General features: G+C 42.4%; 1 protein-coding gene across 1 annotated transcript in view; it reads right to left on the reverse strand.

Moving 5' to 3' along the window:
- The window catches only part of LOC141148310 (guanylate-binding protein 1-like), a 1,084,899-nt gene that overhangs the window by 448,205 nt on the left and 617,485 nt on the right, over positions 1-19,209 (reverse strand). The window lies entirely within an intron of this gene.

The raw sequence follows: 19,209 nt of genomic DNA on the forward strand, positions 1-19,209 counted from the left end.
ATATGCACTGATTACTATGTAAATGTCACAGGCAGGGAAGGGGTTAACACTAGAGGGCGATCAAGGGGTTAACTGTGTTCCCTCGATGTGTGTTCTAACTGTATGGGGATGGAACTGACTAGAGAAGCAGACAGATCATTTTTCCTAGCTAATAGGAACACACGATCTGTCTCTCCTCTCCTCACAGGAACAGGGATTTGTCTGTTCTGGCTCTCGTGCCCGCGATCGTGCATGGCCGGCTGTCATTGCAACCGCCAGACATGCATTGGTTCCCTCGTAGTGCAACGGGCACATGCACTGCTATCCCTGAGGAGTACAAAGACAAGTGTGTCTTGCCTACAGTGAAGCATGGTGGTGGGAGTGTCATGGTCTGGGGCTGCATGAGTGCTACCGACACTGGAGAGCTACAGTTCATTGAGGGAACCATGAATGCCAACATGTACTGTGACATACTGAAGCAGAGCATGATCCTTTCCCTTTGGAGACTGGGCCGCAGGGAGGTATTCCAACATAACGCCCCCAAACACACCTCCAAGATGACCACTGCCTTGCTGAGGGTAAAGGTTGTGGGCTGGCCAAGCATGTCTTCAGACCTAAACCACTTCACCTCCTTAGGACGTTCAGGAATGTCCTTTACTTTGTGGAGGCATATCTGAATGATGCCTGCAGCTACAGACATCATTCAGATATTGTCGTTTTCAGACGGTGATCCCTGCACCATAAAAATGATCATAGCGGCTGTTCCGCTGCTTGACCGCTCTTATGGGCGGCGGGAGGGGAATCCCCCCTCCCGCCACCCTCCAGTGCTTCTACCGATTCACCGCTTCCATCGGTGAGTTGGAGAATGGATCAGCCAGCCCCAGATGGTGACAATAGAGATTTCCGGCAGACCAGATGGTCGCTGGAGTCTCTATGATCATTCGGAGGCCGGGCGCGATGTTATGACGTCACGCCTGGCCTCTGCATTAAAAAAAAACAGCGCCACTTCGGCTGGGAAGCCGAGATCATTTTTTTTTTAATTTTTTTTATTTTAGGCTTCCAAGCCTAGAGGTGAGATGTGGGGTCTTACTGACCCCATATCTCACTGTAAAAAGAACAAATTGTGCCATATTCATATTACAAGGGATGTTTACATTCCTTGTAATAGGAAAAAAAGTGATAAAAATTATTTTTTTAAAGTGTCAAATTAAAACAAAAAAGTCAAATTAACAATTAAAAAAAAGAAAATGAAAGCGCCCCTGTCCCCATGAGCTCGCACGCAAGCGAATGCATAATTAAGTCCCGCCCACATATGAAAACGTTGTTCAAACCACACAAGTGAGGTATTGTCATGAACGTTAGAGCAAGAGCAATAATTCTAGCCCTAGACCTACTTTGTAACTCAAAACATGTAACCAGTGAAAAATTTTAAAGCGTTGCCTATGGGGATTTTTAAGTTGCAACGAGCGCCATTGTATTCTCTAGGGTCTTTGCTAAAAAAAACATATATAATATTTGGGGGTTTTATGTAATTTTCTAGCAAAAAAATGATGATTTTTACATGTAGGAGAGAAGTGCCAGAATTTGTTGTTAAACCCTATTGAGCATCTGTGGGACATCCTCAAATGGAAGGTGGAGGAGCGCAAGGTCTCTAACATCCACCAGCTCCGTGATGTCGTCACGGAGGAGGGGAAGAGAACTCCAGTGGCAACCTGTGAAGCTCTGGTGGACTCCATGCCCAAGAGGGTTAAGGCAGTGCTGGAAAATAATGGTGGCCACACAAAATATTGACACTTTGGGCCCAATTTGGACATTTTCACTTAGGGGTGTACTCACTTTTGTTGCCAGCGGTTTAGACATTAATGGCTGTGTGTTGAGTTATTTTGAGGGGACAACACATTTACACTGTTATACAAGCTGTACACTCACTACTTTACATTGTAGACAAGTGTCATTTCTTCAGTGTTGTCACATGAAAAGGTATAATAAAATATTTACAAAAATGTGAGGGGTGTACTCACTTTTGTGAGATACTGTAAATATACAGTGTCTGCATTGTTTTGCTAAAAATTACTGTAAACCTCCAAAAAAAATATATAGTACTTGAAAGCAGAGACCCTGAAGAATAAATTGGTGGAAGTTGCAATTTTAGTGTAACATGATATTTGTGCATCTATTAATCAAATGCATATTTTTAGGAAAAAAAATATTTTAGTGCAAACACAATACATATATTTTCTTTTTTTTTGTAAGAATATTACAGATGTTATATCTAGTAAATGTGTCAAGATTTAAAATTGTGCATGCCTGTGAAATGGCAACCACGATATCTAAAATTGTCCATACTTAACACTTTAAAAGAAAGCCTTTACAAGTTATCAGTTTAAAGTTAACCACAAATTACAGCCCTAGAATTATTGCTCTCACTTTGACATTCACAACATTTATTTATTATTTATGGTATTTATATAGTGCCGTCAATTTACACAGCACTTTACATATACATTGTATAGTCACACTCCCTGCCCTCAAGGAGCTTACAGCCTAAGGTCCCTTTCTTTCTTTCTTTCTTTCTTTCTTTCTTTCTTTCTTTCTTTCTTTCTTTCTTTCTTTCTTTCTTTCTTTCTTTCTTTCTTCGTACTTTACGACTGACTTTCTTAATGATCAGACTTGCCTACACACAATCCACCAAAGTCTGTTGAATTCGTACGTGATGACGTATGACCGGACTAAAACAAGGAAGTTCATAGCCAGTAGCCAATAGCTGCCCTAGCGTCGGTTTTTGTCCGTCGAACTAGCATACAGACGAGCGGACTTTTCGACCGGACTCGATTTCGACGGATTAATTTAAAACATGTTTCAAATCTAAGTCCGTCCAACTTTTGAGAAAACAAAGTCCGCTGGAGCCCACACACGATCGAATTGTCTGACGAAATCCAGTCCGCCGGGCAAAAACTGCCGTAAAGTGCTCTCGTGTGTACGCGGCATTAGTCCACTTTTGTGGGAAAAAAAATAGCACTTAAAAAAATCATATAGATATACAATTACAACACAAGTAATATAGTAATTGAACGTTATTAAAAATGACCTTTTCTTTTCAATCTGCAGCTCTGTCGTTTTCTGTAAAAATGCAATAAGGCTACCTGGAGGTGTTCTGTAGACAGAATGTCTACAGAATACCCCCCTAGAAACATCATTTCCTGCTTGTGTGTTTGGCTCACTGATTTTCCCAGAAGTATGCACTAAGATACAAGTCAGATTTCAGGCATCCCCTGCAACAAAGATGTAATATTTGGTGAGATATTTCCAATAGGAACACGTCTAAAGGAATGCAGACCCAACAGCTTTGCTCATTAGAGCCCTGCAGGTGCACAGCTGACTGATAATTATGAAACCACTCCCATTAGATTCACTCCCATGGGCACTGACAAACACTACCAACAACCCAGCCTGAGGGCAATGGTCCTGCTTCAAATATTTGTTCATTCAAAAGCATCCGAAACACGAATTTCTATGCTTCCGAATTGTATACGAAATACAAAATTTCGTTGACAAATTTCGGATCCAAATTCCGTTACAACGGAAACGTGACTGGAGTTTTGTTGACCAATCAGAGGTTTTCTTCTGCTGCTGAGTGAGGGTTGGGAAAATGACCTTTTTTAATATGGGAGTGGGAGACTGGTACTAGTAGTCGATGGGAGATTCAGAATCGGACAAAATAAGAATGTTCTTTAATATCGTTTTATTATTGTCATAATAATTACAATTATTCATTATGATGAAGTTAAAAACCCAGGAAGTCAGCACAACCCAGGGATGGTGGGAGCCCCTCATAATGAGCACAGCACAGGGATGGTGGGAGCCCCTCATAATGAGCACAGCACAGGGATGGTGGGAGCCCCTCATAATGAGCACAGGGATGATGGGAGCTCCTCATAATGAGCACAGGGATGATGGGAGCTCCTCATAATGAGCACAGCACAGGGATGGTGGGAGCCCCTCATGATGAGCACAGCACAGGGATGGTGGGAGCCCCTCATGATGAGCACAGCACAGGGATGGTGGGAGCCCCTCATGATGAGCACAGCACAGGGATGGTGGGAGCCCCTCATGATGAGCACAGCACAGGGATGGTGGGAGCCCCTCATAATGAGCACAGCACAGGGATGGTGGGAGCCCCTCATAATGAGCACAGGGATGATGGGAGCTCCTCATAATGAGCACAGCACAGGGATGGTGGGAGCCCCTCATGATGAGCACAGCACAGGGATGGTGGGAGCCCCTCATAATGAGCACAGGGATGATGGGAGCTCCTCATAATGAGCACAGCACAGGGATGGTGGGAGCCCCTCATGATGAGCACAGCACAGGGATGGTGGGAGCCCCTCATGATGAGCACAGCACAGGGATGGTGGGAGCCCCTCATGATGAGCACAGCACAGGGATGGTGGGAGCCCCTCATAATGAGCACAGCACAGGGATGGTGGGAGCCCCTCATAATGAGCACAGGGATGATGGGAGCTCCTCATAATGAGCACAGCACAGGGATGGTGGGAGCCCCTCATGATGAGCACAGCACAGGGATGGTGGGAGCCCCTCATAATGAGCACAGCACAGGGATGGTGGGAGCCCCTCATAATGAGCACAGCACAGGGATGTTGGGAGCCCTTCATAATGAGCAAAGCACAGGGATGGTGGAAGCCCCTCATGATGAGTACAGCACAGGGATGGTGGGAGCCCCTCATAATGAGCACAGTACAGGGATGGTGGGAGCCCCTCATAATGAGCACAGTACAGGGATGGTGGGAGCCCCTCATAATGAGCACAGTACAGTATGTCTAGTCTACACTCAAGATTGGAAGAGAGAACTGGACCACAGTATCTCCCAAAACAATAGGGAAAAAGCATTTATTCTTACATTTAAATCCAGCATCTCTTCTCACACCCAAGAGGGGAACTACGAGTTCCTCACATGTTAGAGAAATCCAGCAATACTTCCCCAATTCATCCCATCCATACCTGGTCAATGCTAGTGCTGTGACCACCTCCTTCAAATATGGTAATGCTGTCCGTGCATTCGACCCCTCTGGCGCTCTTTCAGCTCTGCCAGCTCATCGTGGGCCACCTGCCAGAAACTGAGAAAGTCACCCTCTTGTCTATCACTCTGGAATAAATACCAAAGAGAAAAAAGGGCCTTTTACACTTCCTACTGTGTGCAGCTTGAGCGTTGAAACCCAGGCATTGGAAATTGCCACCTCTTTCTACAATCGGGGAGTGGGTGGCAGAGCTGAACATTACCGTGAGACTGGAGGAGTCGACTAACTTGTCTTCACAAAAGTCATGGCAAGTTTACGGCTTGATAAAATTTTCACCCTCTCTTAAATTACAGTTCTTTCTGTGACCATTTTTGCATCCGCTTGCCATACTTTATAGTGGTGCGATTAATCTACCAACTGGGTGGACTCCCCCACCCCCTTTTACACTTTCCCCCCTTCTTTTGCTTTCTATCTCCTCGACTCCATCTCTGGATTCTTTGTTTGCATTGCTTTTCTTTTCACACAGTGTGCACCTATTATTTTGACTGATGCACGAAGCACTTACCGTGTCATTTGGAAAACGGGGTTCTTAAAGCTATGTTCATTTATGGATTCCTAATGGGTATATCGCAAGTTTGTTTGTTTGTTTTGTCTTAGCATTCGGTTAGTCAGGTTCCTTATTTTGTTTGAACTTTTTGACACCCTAGTGTGGATGTGTGAATAGCTGTTGATGAGTCATGGAACATGTACTGAGAAACCATGTTGTGAATGGTGTTTAAGAATATATAACACTGTGACTCTGTAACTTATTATTTGAAAACATAATATTATATTATATAGTATTCTTAAAAAAAAGGTATAAAAGTTCATCCTCCATTATGAGCCACTCTCGTACCCCTGAAAGGTTTAAGTACACATGGCATGTGTTTTGCAAGAAAATATGTGAATGTGCGTATTGCATATGGCAGGAAAAAAAAATTGAATAAATAGGGCATTTAACTTGCTAAAAAAAATGCTTTCAACTTTCTTTCATAATCCTTTTTCATTATCGTTTTTTTTCACAAACCATTCCATAAACACAGCTAATAACTTTTTTAAGGACAGACTTCAAATAATTACCCAATCTCAGGTCTTAACTGACTGTCCTGGGTACTAAAAACTCACAAACCTCACTGCATTTTCCTGCCTTGCTCATGCCAAGGCAGCCCAGCCCCAAAAAAAATGCAATCCAAAAAAGCCAGCAAGAGGATATTTACCTCAACCCTCAGGAATTCTCCAGTAGGTAGGCCAGAGGAGCACTCCTCCCAAGCAAGAACTTGGCTCTGGGACAAAGGAGAATCCAACATCTACTCTTGGCCATTACAAAACATTTCTTGTAGGTGGTGACCAAGTTTGCACATTTATCAGGAGTAGGGATGAGCTCATGTTCGACTCGAACATCGGCTGTTCGTCAGTTCGCCAAACAGCAAACAATTTGGGGTGTTCGCGGCAAATTCGAAAGCCGCGGAACACCCTTTAAAAGTCTATGGGAGAAATCAAAAGTGCTAATTTTAAAGGCTTATATGCATGGTATTGTCATAAAAAGTGTTTGGGGACCTGGGTCCTGCCCCAGGGGTCATGGATCAATGCAAAAAAAGTGATTTTAATAATGCTTAAAGTGAAACAAAAAAAGTGTAATATCCCTTTAAATTTCGTACCTGGGGGGTGTCTATAGTATGCCTGTAAAGGGGCGCATGTGTCCCGTGTTTAGAACAGTCTGACAGCATAATGACATTTCCAAGGAAAAAAAGTCATTTAAAACTACTCGCGGCTATAATGAATTGCCGGTCCGAAAATACACATAAAAGTTCATTGATAAAAACAGCATGGGAATTCCCCACAGGGGAACCCTGAACCAAAATTTAAAAAAAAATGATGTGGGGGGTCCCCCTAAATTCCATACCAGGCTCTTCAGGTCTGGTATGGATATTAAGGGGAACCCCGGCCAAAATTTTAAAAAAAAATTGCGTGGGGTCCCCCTCAAAATCTATACCAGACCCTGCAGGTCTGGTATGGATTTTAAGGGGAACCCCGCGCCAAAATTAAAAAAAAATGGCGTGGGGTCCCCCCAAAAATCCATACCAGACCCTTATCTGAGCACGCATCCTGGCAGGCCACAGGTAAAGAGGGGTGGACAAGAGAGCGCCCCCCCTCCTGAACTGTACCAGGCCACATGCCCTCAACATTGGGAGGGTGCTTTGGGGTAGCACCCCAAAACACCTTGTCCCCATGTTGATGAGGACAAGGGCCTCATCCTCACAACCCTTGCCCGGTGGTTGTGGGGGTCTGCGGGCGGGGTAGCTTATCGGAATCTTTAAGTCCCCTTTAACAAGGGGACCCCCAGATGCCGGCCCTCCCCCCTGTGTGAAATGGTAAGGGGGTACAAAAGTACCCCTACCATTTCACAAAAAAACTGTCAAAAATGTTAAAAATGACAAGAGACAGTGTTTGACAATTCCTTTATTTAAATGCTTCTTCTTTCTTCTATCTTCTATCTTCTTTCTTCTATCTTCTATCTTCCTCCTTTTTTAATTTGTTTAGCAAAAAATAAAAACTGCAGGGGTGTTTAAAAACCACCAAAAGAAAGCTCTATTTGTGGGAACAAAATGATACACATTCTGTTTGGGTACAGTGCAGCATAACCGTGCAATTGTCATTTAAAAAGCGACAGCGCAGAAAGCTGGAAATTGGCTTGGGCAGGAAGGGGGGGAAAGAACTCGGTATTGAGGTGGTTAAGGGACCAGGATCTGATTTTTTTTATGGGTTAACAAACACTTTAAGGATTTAGAGAAGTTCTGTAAAGAAGTGTGGACCAAAATCCCTCCTGAGATGTGTGGAAAGCTGATCACCAACTCCAAGAAACATCTGACCTCTGTTTGCCAACAAGGGTATCTCCACCAAGTACTAAGTCATGTTTTTCTTGGGGATCAAAAACGTATTTTACTCACTGAACTGCAACTTAATTTATAGCATTTGTTTTATGTGTTGTTTCTGTATTTTTGGTTTATATTCTGTTTCTATCATTTAAAATACACCTATGATAAAAATGATAGACCGGTCATTTCTTTGTAGGTGGACAAACTTACAAAATCTGTGGGGGATCAAATCATTATTTTCCCTACTGTATATATATTTGCTCCCATTGGAGCCATGGTTGCCTCTGCATCCAAGGTTGGGGTACGTGAAATAGCTTTATATTGGCAAGATGCACTTTGTTCATGATCTACATTAATGTATTTTAATGTATCTGTTTTTAGCTGTTGCAGGGGCCATTGGGCACTCCCATACACATTCTGCTAAATTCACCACCAAATGAAGGAGAATTTCCTAAAAATTCTTGTAAGAGTAATTCTTGCTTACTATCTTTATGATTTGTCACCCATTTCCTGACAACACCATTTTCTGTCTCACCAGTATTTCTGACCACAATTGTGGTGTACACCTCTGTATCTTATAAAGCCAGATGTCCTCTTGTTAGTTCAGTGCTAATGTCCACATTCTCAATCTTGGCATTCAACTGTTCCTAGGAAAAACAATGTACATTTTATGGCCAGCCTTGTATAAATGGACAACTCTTACTGTCTTTTTTACTGCTTTGTGGCTTCTATCCAGAGTTTTCACATTGCTTTTGGCTATTTGATAATCTAGTTGCACCAGACATGGCACATTGTTTAAGGCCGAAGAGGGAAAGGTCAAAACCCTTGTCAGATTGTTCTTTCTGCAATTTGTGGACCCAATTTATGCAGCGCTTTACATATACATTGACATCAGTCCCTACCCTCAAGGAACTTACAATCTAAGGTCCCTAATTAACATTCATATACTAGGGCCAATTTTTTTTAGAAAGAAGCCAATTAACCTACCAGCATGTCTTTGGAGTGTGGGAGGAAACCGAAGTACCTGGAGGAAATCCATGCAGGCACAGGGAGAACATGCAAGCTCCACGCAGGTAGTGCTGTGGATTCGAACCAGGGACCCTTTTTACTGCTAGATGAGAGTGCTACCCACTACACCACTGTGCTGCCTTGTTGCATACCATCTAGAGCTTGATCCAGTGCACCATGCACCTTAGCTTGACATGTTTCGTCACCTCAAATTACATCATCAGAAGCTGAGCATTATCTTTATCATAAGATAATGAGGGTCAACTCTATTCGGTGAGTAGGGACCTTCACCTTTACTATGAATCATTTGGGACCACTATCAACATTTTGTTTACTATTATATGATGGTTCTACAATGAGCATGTTTATTTCTGAATGAGTTGATCATCTAATTCATTATCACTGGGCTTTATTTGCACTTATTTATTTATTTATTAAGGTCACTGACAGCAATTTAACTACGGTGTATTAATTATTCATTTTTTTGCTAGCGCTGTTTGTCCATGGATTAGTTCCTGTGACACCACTTTTGAGTTTAGGTCCAACCCAAATCTTTTCCTAATCATGGCGAATCCTCCTTTCCCAAGACATTTAAGTATGTTACAGATCAGAGGTCTCTAAACATTCTATCTAAACATAGTTCACTGTCCTTCAGACTTTAGGGGGGCCGGACTGTGGCCATTGGGAGTAGAAAATGTCCCGGCATCAGTTGGAGTAAACAATTCCATATCTTTAGTGTCTGTCAGAGGAATTGTGACCCATCATTGGTAGGAATTGCACCCCATCATTGGTGTCATTGCTAGGAATTGCTCTCCATCATTAATAGGTATTGTGCCCCATCATTGGTGTCACTGGGCCAATGCTCTGTGTCATTGGGAGGAATTGTGCTCCATTGTTGGTGTCATTGGGAAGAATTGTGCTCCATCATTGGTATCTTTGGGGCACTGAACAACAGGAATCTGACTGAAGAATCTAGCATTAAATCTCTTGTTTTTTTTTTTAAACTGGAGGTCTTTTTGCACTCTACATCAATCAGCCATAACTTCTGACAGGTAAAGTGAATAACATTGTTTATGTTATGACAATGGCATCTGAAAGTGGGTGGGATATATTAGGCAGCAAGTAAACATGTTGTCCCGGAAGTTGATGTGTTGAAAGCAGATAAAATGGGCATCACAGTTTGTTGCGTATGGGGCTACGTACCCATTTCCACAGCCAAAAGTGCCTACAATGGGCGCATGAGAATCAGAACTGGACCACACAGCAATGGAAGAAGGTGCCCTGGTTAGAGAAATTTTCTTTTACATCATGTGGATGGGTGGGTGTGTGTGTGTGTGTCACTTAGCTGGGGAAGAGATGGTGCCAGGATGCAGTGGGAAGAAGACAAGCTGGCAAAGGCAGTGTGATGCTTTGGGAAATGTTCTGCTGGGAAACCTTGAGTCCTGACACTCATGTGGATGTTACTTTGACATGTACCACCTACCGAAACATTATTTGTGACAAAGTACACACCTTCATTCCCTTAAACAGTGACCTCTTTCAGCAGAATCATGTGCCCTGCCACACTGCAAAAAATGATATGAGGAAAACAACAAGTTTGAGATGTTGACCTGAACTCCAAATCAAGCATCTGTGCTGGAAAAAACAAGTCCGATCCGTGGAGGCCCCACCTCACAGCTTAAAGGACTTAAAGGATCTGCTACTGATGGCTTGGTGCCAGAGACCACAACATACCTCCAGAGGTCTAGTGGTGTCCATGCCGCAATGAGTCAGGGCTGTTTTGGTGGCAAAAGAGGAACCTACTCAATATTAGGTGGGTGATCATAAAATTATGGCTTATTGGTGTATATTAGAACATTTTGATAAGTAATAACATGTTTTATTTTTTACCAGCTATTTTTCATCTGTATTTGAGAGACATGAAGTATCCAATTCTGTTTCCGAAACATATGATGTTTTTGTCACGATGAGCTCATTTGATTTATCTTAACCACTTCCCGACCGGCGCACGCCGATGTACGTCGGCAGAAAGGCACGGCTGGGCAAATGGGCGTACCCGTATGTCCCTGTAAATTTGCCACTCTGCAATTGCGTGCGCGTCCGGGAGCTCCATGAGTCGGGTCGCGGGTCCCGGGGACTCGATTGCCGCCGAGACACCTGCGATTCGCCTCACAGAGAGGAAGAACGGGGAGATGCTAATGTAAAGAAGCATCTCCCCGTTTTGCCTAGTGACAGTGTTATTGATTTCTGCTGTGATCCGGAGCAGAGATCAATGATGTGTCACACGTAGCAACACCCCCCCACAGTTTGAAACATTCCCCAGGACACACTTAACCCCTACACTGCCACCTAGTGGTTAACCCCTTCACTGCCAGTGTCATTTACATAGGGATCAGTACATTTGTATAGCACTGATTGCTGTATAAATGACAATGGTTCCAAAAATGTGTCAAACATGTCCGATGTGTCCGCCATATTGTTGCAGTCACGATAAAAATCGCTGATCGCCGCCATTACTAGTAAAACAAAAAAAAATTATTAATAAAATGCCATAAAACTATCCCCTATTTTGTGAACGCTATAACTTTTGCGCAACCCAATCAATAAACGCTTATTGCGATTTTTTTTACCAAAAATATGTAGAAGAATACATATCGGTTTAAACTGAGGAAAAAAAATGTTTTTTAAATATTTTTTGGGGATATTTATTATAGTAAAAAGTAAAAAATAATGCGTTTTTTTTCAAAATTGTTGCTTTTTTTTGTTTATAGCGCAAAAAATAAAAACCGCAGAGGTGATCAAATACTACCAAAAGAAAGCTCTATTTGTGGGAAAAAAAGGACGTCAATTTTGTTTGGGAGCCACATCGCACAACCGCGCAGTTGTCAGTTAAAACGACGCAGTGCAGAATCACAAAAAGTGCTCTGGTCAGGAAGGGGGTAAATTCTTCCGGGGCTGAAGCGGTTAATGTATAACTAAAGGCAAACCTGGAGTGGAGATGGATTAGGACCCCTGTCAGTTTTTATTGCTGTCTGTGCCAGGGACGGATCCAGAGCCTAGTCTCGGGAGGGGCACTGGCAGAAAATACACTAACTGACCCCCATACTACACTAACTGACCACCATACTACACTAACTGACCACAATACTACACTAACTGACCCCCATACTACACTAACTGACCACTATACTACACTAACTGACCACCATACTACACTAACTGACCCCCATACTACACTAACTGACCACTATACTACACTAACTGACCACCATACTACATTAACTGACCCCCATACTACACTAACTGACCACCATACTACACTAACTGACCACTATACTACACTAACTGACTCCCATACTACACTAACTGACCCCCATACTACACTAACTGACTCCCATACTACACTAACTGACCCCCATACTACACTAACTGACCACTATACTACACTAACTGACCACTATACTACACTAACTGACTCCCATACTACACTAACTGACCCCCATACTACACTAAGTGACCACTATACTACACTAACTGACCACTATACTACACTAACTGACTCCCATACTACACTAACTGACCCCCATACTACACTAACTGACCACTATACTACACTAACTGACCCCCATACTACACTAACTGACCACTATACTACACTAACTGACCACTATACTACACTAACTGACCACCATACTACACTAACTGACCCCCATACTACACTAACTGACCCCCATACTACACTAACTGACCACTATACTACACTAACTGACCACTATACTACACTAACTGACTTTCTCTCTCCCCCCCGGCCAGTAACAGGACTGTCACGACGGAGTCTCACTCACCTTCGTGTCTGGCTGGCCTGCATCAGTCTGGAGGAGAAGACAGCGGCGGCTCAGAATGCTTCTCTCCCCCACGCTGTAGCTGCCATGTTCAGTGTCCGGCGCAGCGCTCTGTGATTGGGCGTATGGGGGTCATGTGCGGAGGCGGGACTTCAGGAGCAATCACGGACAGGCCAGCTCTAGCCTCACGTGACCCCCATACGCCCAATCACAGGGCGCCGGACACTGAACATGGCGGCCGGAGCCCAGGGACACAGGAAGATAAAATTAGGAGGAGGCAGCCAGTGGCACATACTGGCGCCCCCCTAAATGTCACGCCCGGGGCCATGGCACCCCCCACGCTAGGAGCTCACTCACCTGCCAACTCCCGATGACTGCCTCGCCCGCACACTCGTCCCTGGGCCCTGACTGGCCTGTTTATTGCACTAATTTCTCGGAGGGGGCAATTGCCCCGTTGCCCCCCTGGATCCGCCCCTGGTCTGTGCCTCTGTTAAGGAGATTAACCCTCTCTAATTGTCCTGTTTACCGTTACAATTGATAGCGAAATAAAAGAAAATCCCAAATTTTGGGTTGTCCCCTGAATGGTAGCCGAGCAAAAATCTTCCAATGGGGACACTAGTTCTGGTGACCTGGGAGGCCTCAAGGGATTCCCTTTTATGTGCAGGGATTTCCTCTTACTTCCTGTTTTTGCTATGGGACAGAGAGTGAAGGTAAATCTCCCCAATGGGGCACAGATGTAAAAAAACCTGACAGTGATGATAACCCTCCCTTTCTCTAAAATGGAAAAAAGTTTTGCCTATAGTTCTACTTTTAATTTTTCTTTCTCTCTGTATTTTTTACAGCTTTTTATTTTGTGCCTCCCTTTTGCAGATTTTCCCTTATCTGGTAAAACGTTGCCCACAAAACAGGGAATGAGAGGGGGATTTCTCTAAGGCCCCCAGCACTAAACCCGACAGGGGTTCTAAAATAAATAATAATAATAAAAGTTGGACTCTTAATACACTTCAAGTGGTCACAGACACATGGTGGCACCGTATCTCTCCTCTCTACCTGTTCTTGCATGAAGACAGCTGTAAAGGGGAGTTAGTAATTTCTATCATACAATCACATCAGACACACAGAAGAAATACGCCTTATGTTGCACAAGCAGTTTTATTTTTAGTTAACATTTTATACTTAAATCATTTTCATTGGCAAAGCAAAAAGAGAAATGACGACCTTTCAAAGAATCTTCATGTCTGTCCAAATGTGATACAAGTACGTGTGTCTGGTGTTCAGATACATTGATAGCTTCAGACTCAATGGAGACTTTTCATTGTATAATTTTAATTTCATGATACAAAAATCCTCTTTATACAGATAAACATTTAATGCACAGAGCACTAAAGAGGGAGCACAGCAGCTGTTTACCTTTAGACTATCTCTCTCAGAAAATAACTCAATATAGGCAATTCCTATAGAGCAGGAGAGAGGAAGTGGATTAATGTGTATCTGTGGTCTGGTTATGGACAAACAATTATTTATATATTCCTAAAAAGAAATAAATCAGCAATTTAACCTCTTCAAGACCGCTGTATACTAAAACACTGCAGAGGTAGATGCTATTTTCTGAAGTGAAAGTGGTTCTAAAGCCCTAAAGTAATTGTAAAGTCTCATTTTTTTTCTATAAAAAAACAAAACAAACATGTTATACTTACCTGCCCTTTGTAGTGGATTTGCACAGAGCAGCCCAGATCCTCCTCTTCTCGGGTCCCTCTTCTGTGCTCCTGGCCCCTTCCTCCTGTTGAGTGCCCCCACAGCAAGCAGCTTGCTATGGGGGTACCCGAGCCGAGTCACAGCTCCATGTGTCCATTCAGACACGGAGCTGCGGTGCTGACTTCCTGGGTTTTTTAACTTCATCAAAATGAATAATCATAATTAACGAACATTCTCATTTCCGTTGTAACGGAATTTGGATCCGAAATTCGAAAACAAAATTTCGTATTTCGTACAAAATTCGGAAGCATAGCAATTCGTATTTCGGATCCTCCCGAATGTTCGTACGAAACTAATCACACATGTCTAATAAAAAGGCGATCGTTGCTATTTTATATGTCACACATTATTTGCACAACGGTTTTTCAAACAATTTTTGGGGAAAAAAAAACACTATACTGAATTACAAAAAAAAACACAATATATGACCACATTTTTTTTTTAAATATGAAAGATGATGTTACAACGATTAACTAGATACCCAACATGTCATGCTTTAAAATTACATTTAAAAACACTCATAGAATGGCGGAAATCTACAGTACTTAAAAATCTCCTTAGGCAACGCTTTAGAAAATTCTCCAGGTTACCAGTTTACAGAGGAGATATAATGCTAGAACTATTGCTCTTGCTCTGACGCTCACTGTTTACATATGTGGGCATGACCTATGTATGCGTTCAACACTGTGCATGAGCAAGGGGGGACGGGGCGCTTTAAACAATTTTTTTACTATTATTTATTTTATTACTTTTTCTTATTTTTACACTGTATCTTTAAAAAAAAAAGTTTTGATGTAAAACATGTATTGTAAAACATGGAATGTAAACATCCCTTGTAATAGAAATAAGCAGTGACAGGTCCTCTTTATGGAGAGATCTGAGGTCGATAAGACCCCAGATCTCACCTCTACAGTGTAAAGCATTAGATAAAACAAATAACAAAAAAAAAAAACCATAGATCTAATCATTTAAAAAAAAAGTGGCCTTGTTAACCGGAAGTGACATCTCTCTGGTCCTCCTAGACCGGGGATCTCCAAACTAGGGCCCTTCAGCTGTTGTGGAACTACACATGCCACAAGGCACTATAAACCTCTGACATTCACAGACATGACTAGGCATGATGAGAATTGTAGTTCCCGGACAACTGGAGGGCCATAGTTTGGAGACCCCTGTCCTAGACAGTAGAGATAAGCGGAGGCCATCTTTCCTCTGCTCATCTGTTATCAGCCGCCGTAACCACTGGATCAGTTCTCGGGGCTACTGATCATCCAGGTAAGCCTGAGAACAACTGTGAAGTGGTGGAATGGGGTGACCTGGGAGGGGGGGGCCCTCCCACCGCTACTAAAAGTGATCAGACTACTTTTATTGGTTATAAAATCACCGGCTGAAAAAACAACACTAGGGTTATGGCATATTGCTGCAGTCATAACCCTGGTATTCCACTTCCAACTGAGCACTTCATTTATCTATGGCCCGGTCAGCAAGTGGTTAAAGGTTCACATTTACCAACGTATTTTGCGTGTAACACGTGGGGAATCACCACCCCCCTTCACCACCAGGACCCCTCCCCCTTGTGATGGTGCAGTGGTTCTCAACCCTGTCCTCAAGTACCCCCAACAGACCATGTTTGCAGGTTTTCCTTTATCTTGCACGGGTGCTCTAACCACTTCAGCCCCGGAAGAATTTACCCCCTTCCTGACCAGACCATTTTTTGCGATACGGTACTGCGTTATTTTTAACCCACAATTCCGCGGTCGTGCGACATTGTACCCAAACAAAATTTCCCCACAAATAGAGCTTTCTTTTGGTGGTATTTGATCACCTCGGTTTTTATTTTTTGTGCTATAAACAAAAAAGTGTGCCAATTTTGAAAAAAAAAAAAAAAAAAAAAAACACAATATTTTTTAATTCTTGCTATAATAAATATCCCATTTAAAAAGAAAAACCTAAAATTTCTTCATCAGTTTGGGCCGATATGTATTCTTCTACATATTTTTGGTAAAAAAATCGTAATAAGCGTATATTGAGTGGCTTGAGCAAAAGTTATTGCGTCTACAAAATAGGGAATAGATTTATGGCATTTTTATTTTTTATTTTTTGGCCTGTTGGGGATACTTGAGGACAGGGTTGAGAACCACTGTGATAGTGGATGTGGGTTATTTTCCCTGCAGCCGCTGTCATATTTAAAATTGGTGTGGCTGTGTGGGGCTCCTCCCACACAGTCATGTCATTCATTCACAAGGGATCTGTGAACGAGTAAACAACAAGTCCCATCTGCCACTTCTGCAAGTGGATTTGTAGTTCTCAGTGGGTTACGAGCGCACTGATCAGCACCCTCGTAGTCCATTGACACTTCCTTCAGCTCAGTAACTGTCTGCCCATACTCAGGTACAGTACATGCAGAGAGCTATAGGCAGCAAATGCAGGAGACTGACATAGCAACCACAATACACTGATCATGGGTGCAATACTTTTCAGGCTACGGGGGGAAAAATAATAAATGCACATTTACCTGCAAAAATATTTGCATGTCATTTTTTTTTTCCGTTCATAAAATAAAAAGTTCCCTGTGAATGACTGAGCAGTGCAGCTGCAGCTTTGCCCTGGGAGTGAGACAAGAAGTTGTGGATATGAAGCATGGATGAGATAAAGTAACCTTATTCAGGCACCAGCCCTATAAAAAGTACAGAAAAGCTAATTGTTCCCCCTCCCACCTCAGGGAGGGAAGAAGATGAAAGGGACTTTCGATGTGCCATATTAAAAAAAAAATACAAAATAATTACATCTTTATTACAAACATCAATAAAAAAAATGGACTAGTGTATCTAAAACCAACATGCGTGGAGCCATATAACATTACTCATCAAACAGATGAGAACGTGTAACAATACATGAATAGTAATTGTAATTATTGGTTGCTTCTATCCCAACACGATGAATAAGATTGCATACATGATCAGCATGTTTCGCTAACAGTGCTTCATCAGGATCCAAGTCAACAGGAAGAAGCGTGATGGCTGTAGCCTCAGCTGGGCCCTTTGTCTCCACGCCCCACCTCAACCCCCTATGACTTTCTACTTTCTCCACTATCCTTATGTGCAGTTTTTCTTAGAATAACAATGTTACAAATATTATATATATATATATATATATATATATATATATATATATATATATATATATATACTTTTTTTTATATATTTCAATATACTGTATACAGCTATTATGCTTCTTCCTGTTAGCTTGGAACCTGATGAAGCAGTGTGAGTGAAACACGTTGATCCTTTATGCAATCTTATTCATCGTGTTTGGAAAGAAGCAACCAATAATTAATTATGTGTTACTAAGAAAAACAAAACAAAAAAGGAAGGCGCGCACACCTAGTGCATTACCAATGGCATTTAATGAATGATAAAAAAACAGTATAAAATAGATACTCACAAACAGTGATTCTCAAATGAACCAAAGCAAAACACATAGACACGCGTGCTGTGAAAACACAGGGCAACGGCTGATGCGTTTCGGGGGTGCACCTCTTCCTCAGAGCTCAGCTAATTAGGGCAGCAGTAGACAGGTGCTTTTAAATGAAAAATTAGAAAAAACGAACTGAAAGCCCCATCCCCCAACAGAGGCGGAGCAAAAAACATTTCATTATAAACATACAATCATTATAAACATACATATATCAATCAAAGCAATAATGTTGATAATATTGATAATAGCAGTGGTAATGGTAGTAGGTGGGAAAATTCTTAAAAGGTGGGGAAATTTCTTAATAAAAATCATATTGAACATTATGCATATTGATCAAAAAGGTGACTCACCCATACAGCGGCAGCGATATGATCAGTAGATGGTGCCTGGTACACTGGAAAGATCCCTGTGTCCCTCATTAATGTACACACAGCACCCCATATTGACAGAAAAACACAGAATTGTTGACATTTTTGCAGATTTATTAAAAAAGAAAAACTGAAATATCACATGGTCCTAAGTATTCAGACCCTTTCCTCAGTATTTATTAGAAGCTACTTTTGATCTAATACAGCCATGAGTCTTTTTGGGAAAGATGCAACAAGTTTTTCACACCTGGATTTGGGAATCCTCTGCTATTCCTCCTTGCAGATCCTCTCCAGTTCTGTCAGGTTGGATGGTAAACGTTGGTGGACGGCCATTTTTAGGTCTCTCCAGAGATGCTCAATTGGGTTTAAGTCAGGGCTCTGGCTGGGCCATTCAAGAACAGTCACGGAGTTGTTGTGAAGCCACTCCTTCGTTATTTTAGCTGTGTGCTTAGATTCATTGTCTTGTTGGAAGGTAAACCTTCAGCCCAGTCTGAAGTCCTGAGCACTCTGGAGAAGGTTTTCATCCAGGATATCCCTGTACTTGGCCACATTCATCTTTCCTTCAATTGCAACTAGTCGTCCTGTCCCTGCAGCTGAAAAACACCCCCACAGCATGATGCTGCCACCACCATGCTTCACTGTTGGGACTGTATTGGACAGGTGATGAGCAGTGTCTGGTTTTCTCCACACATACCATTTAGAATTAGGGCCAAAAGTTTCTATCTTGGTCTCATCAGACAAGAGCATCTTATTTCTCACCATCTTGGAGTCCTTCAGGTGTTTTTTTAGCAAACTCCATGCGGGCTTTTCATGTGTCTTGCACTGAGAAGAG

This window comes from Aquarana catesbeiana, linkage group LG06 (assembly GCF_042186555.1).
Source record: "Aquarana catesbeiana isolate 2022-GZ linkage group LG06, ASM4218655v1, whole genome shotgun sequence".
NCBI lineage: Eukaryota > Metazoa > Chordata > Amphibia > Anura > Ranidae > Aquarana > Aquarana catesbeiana.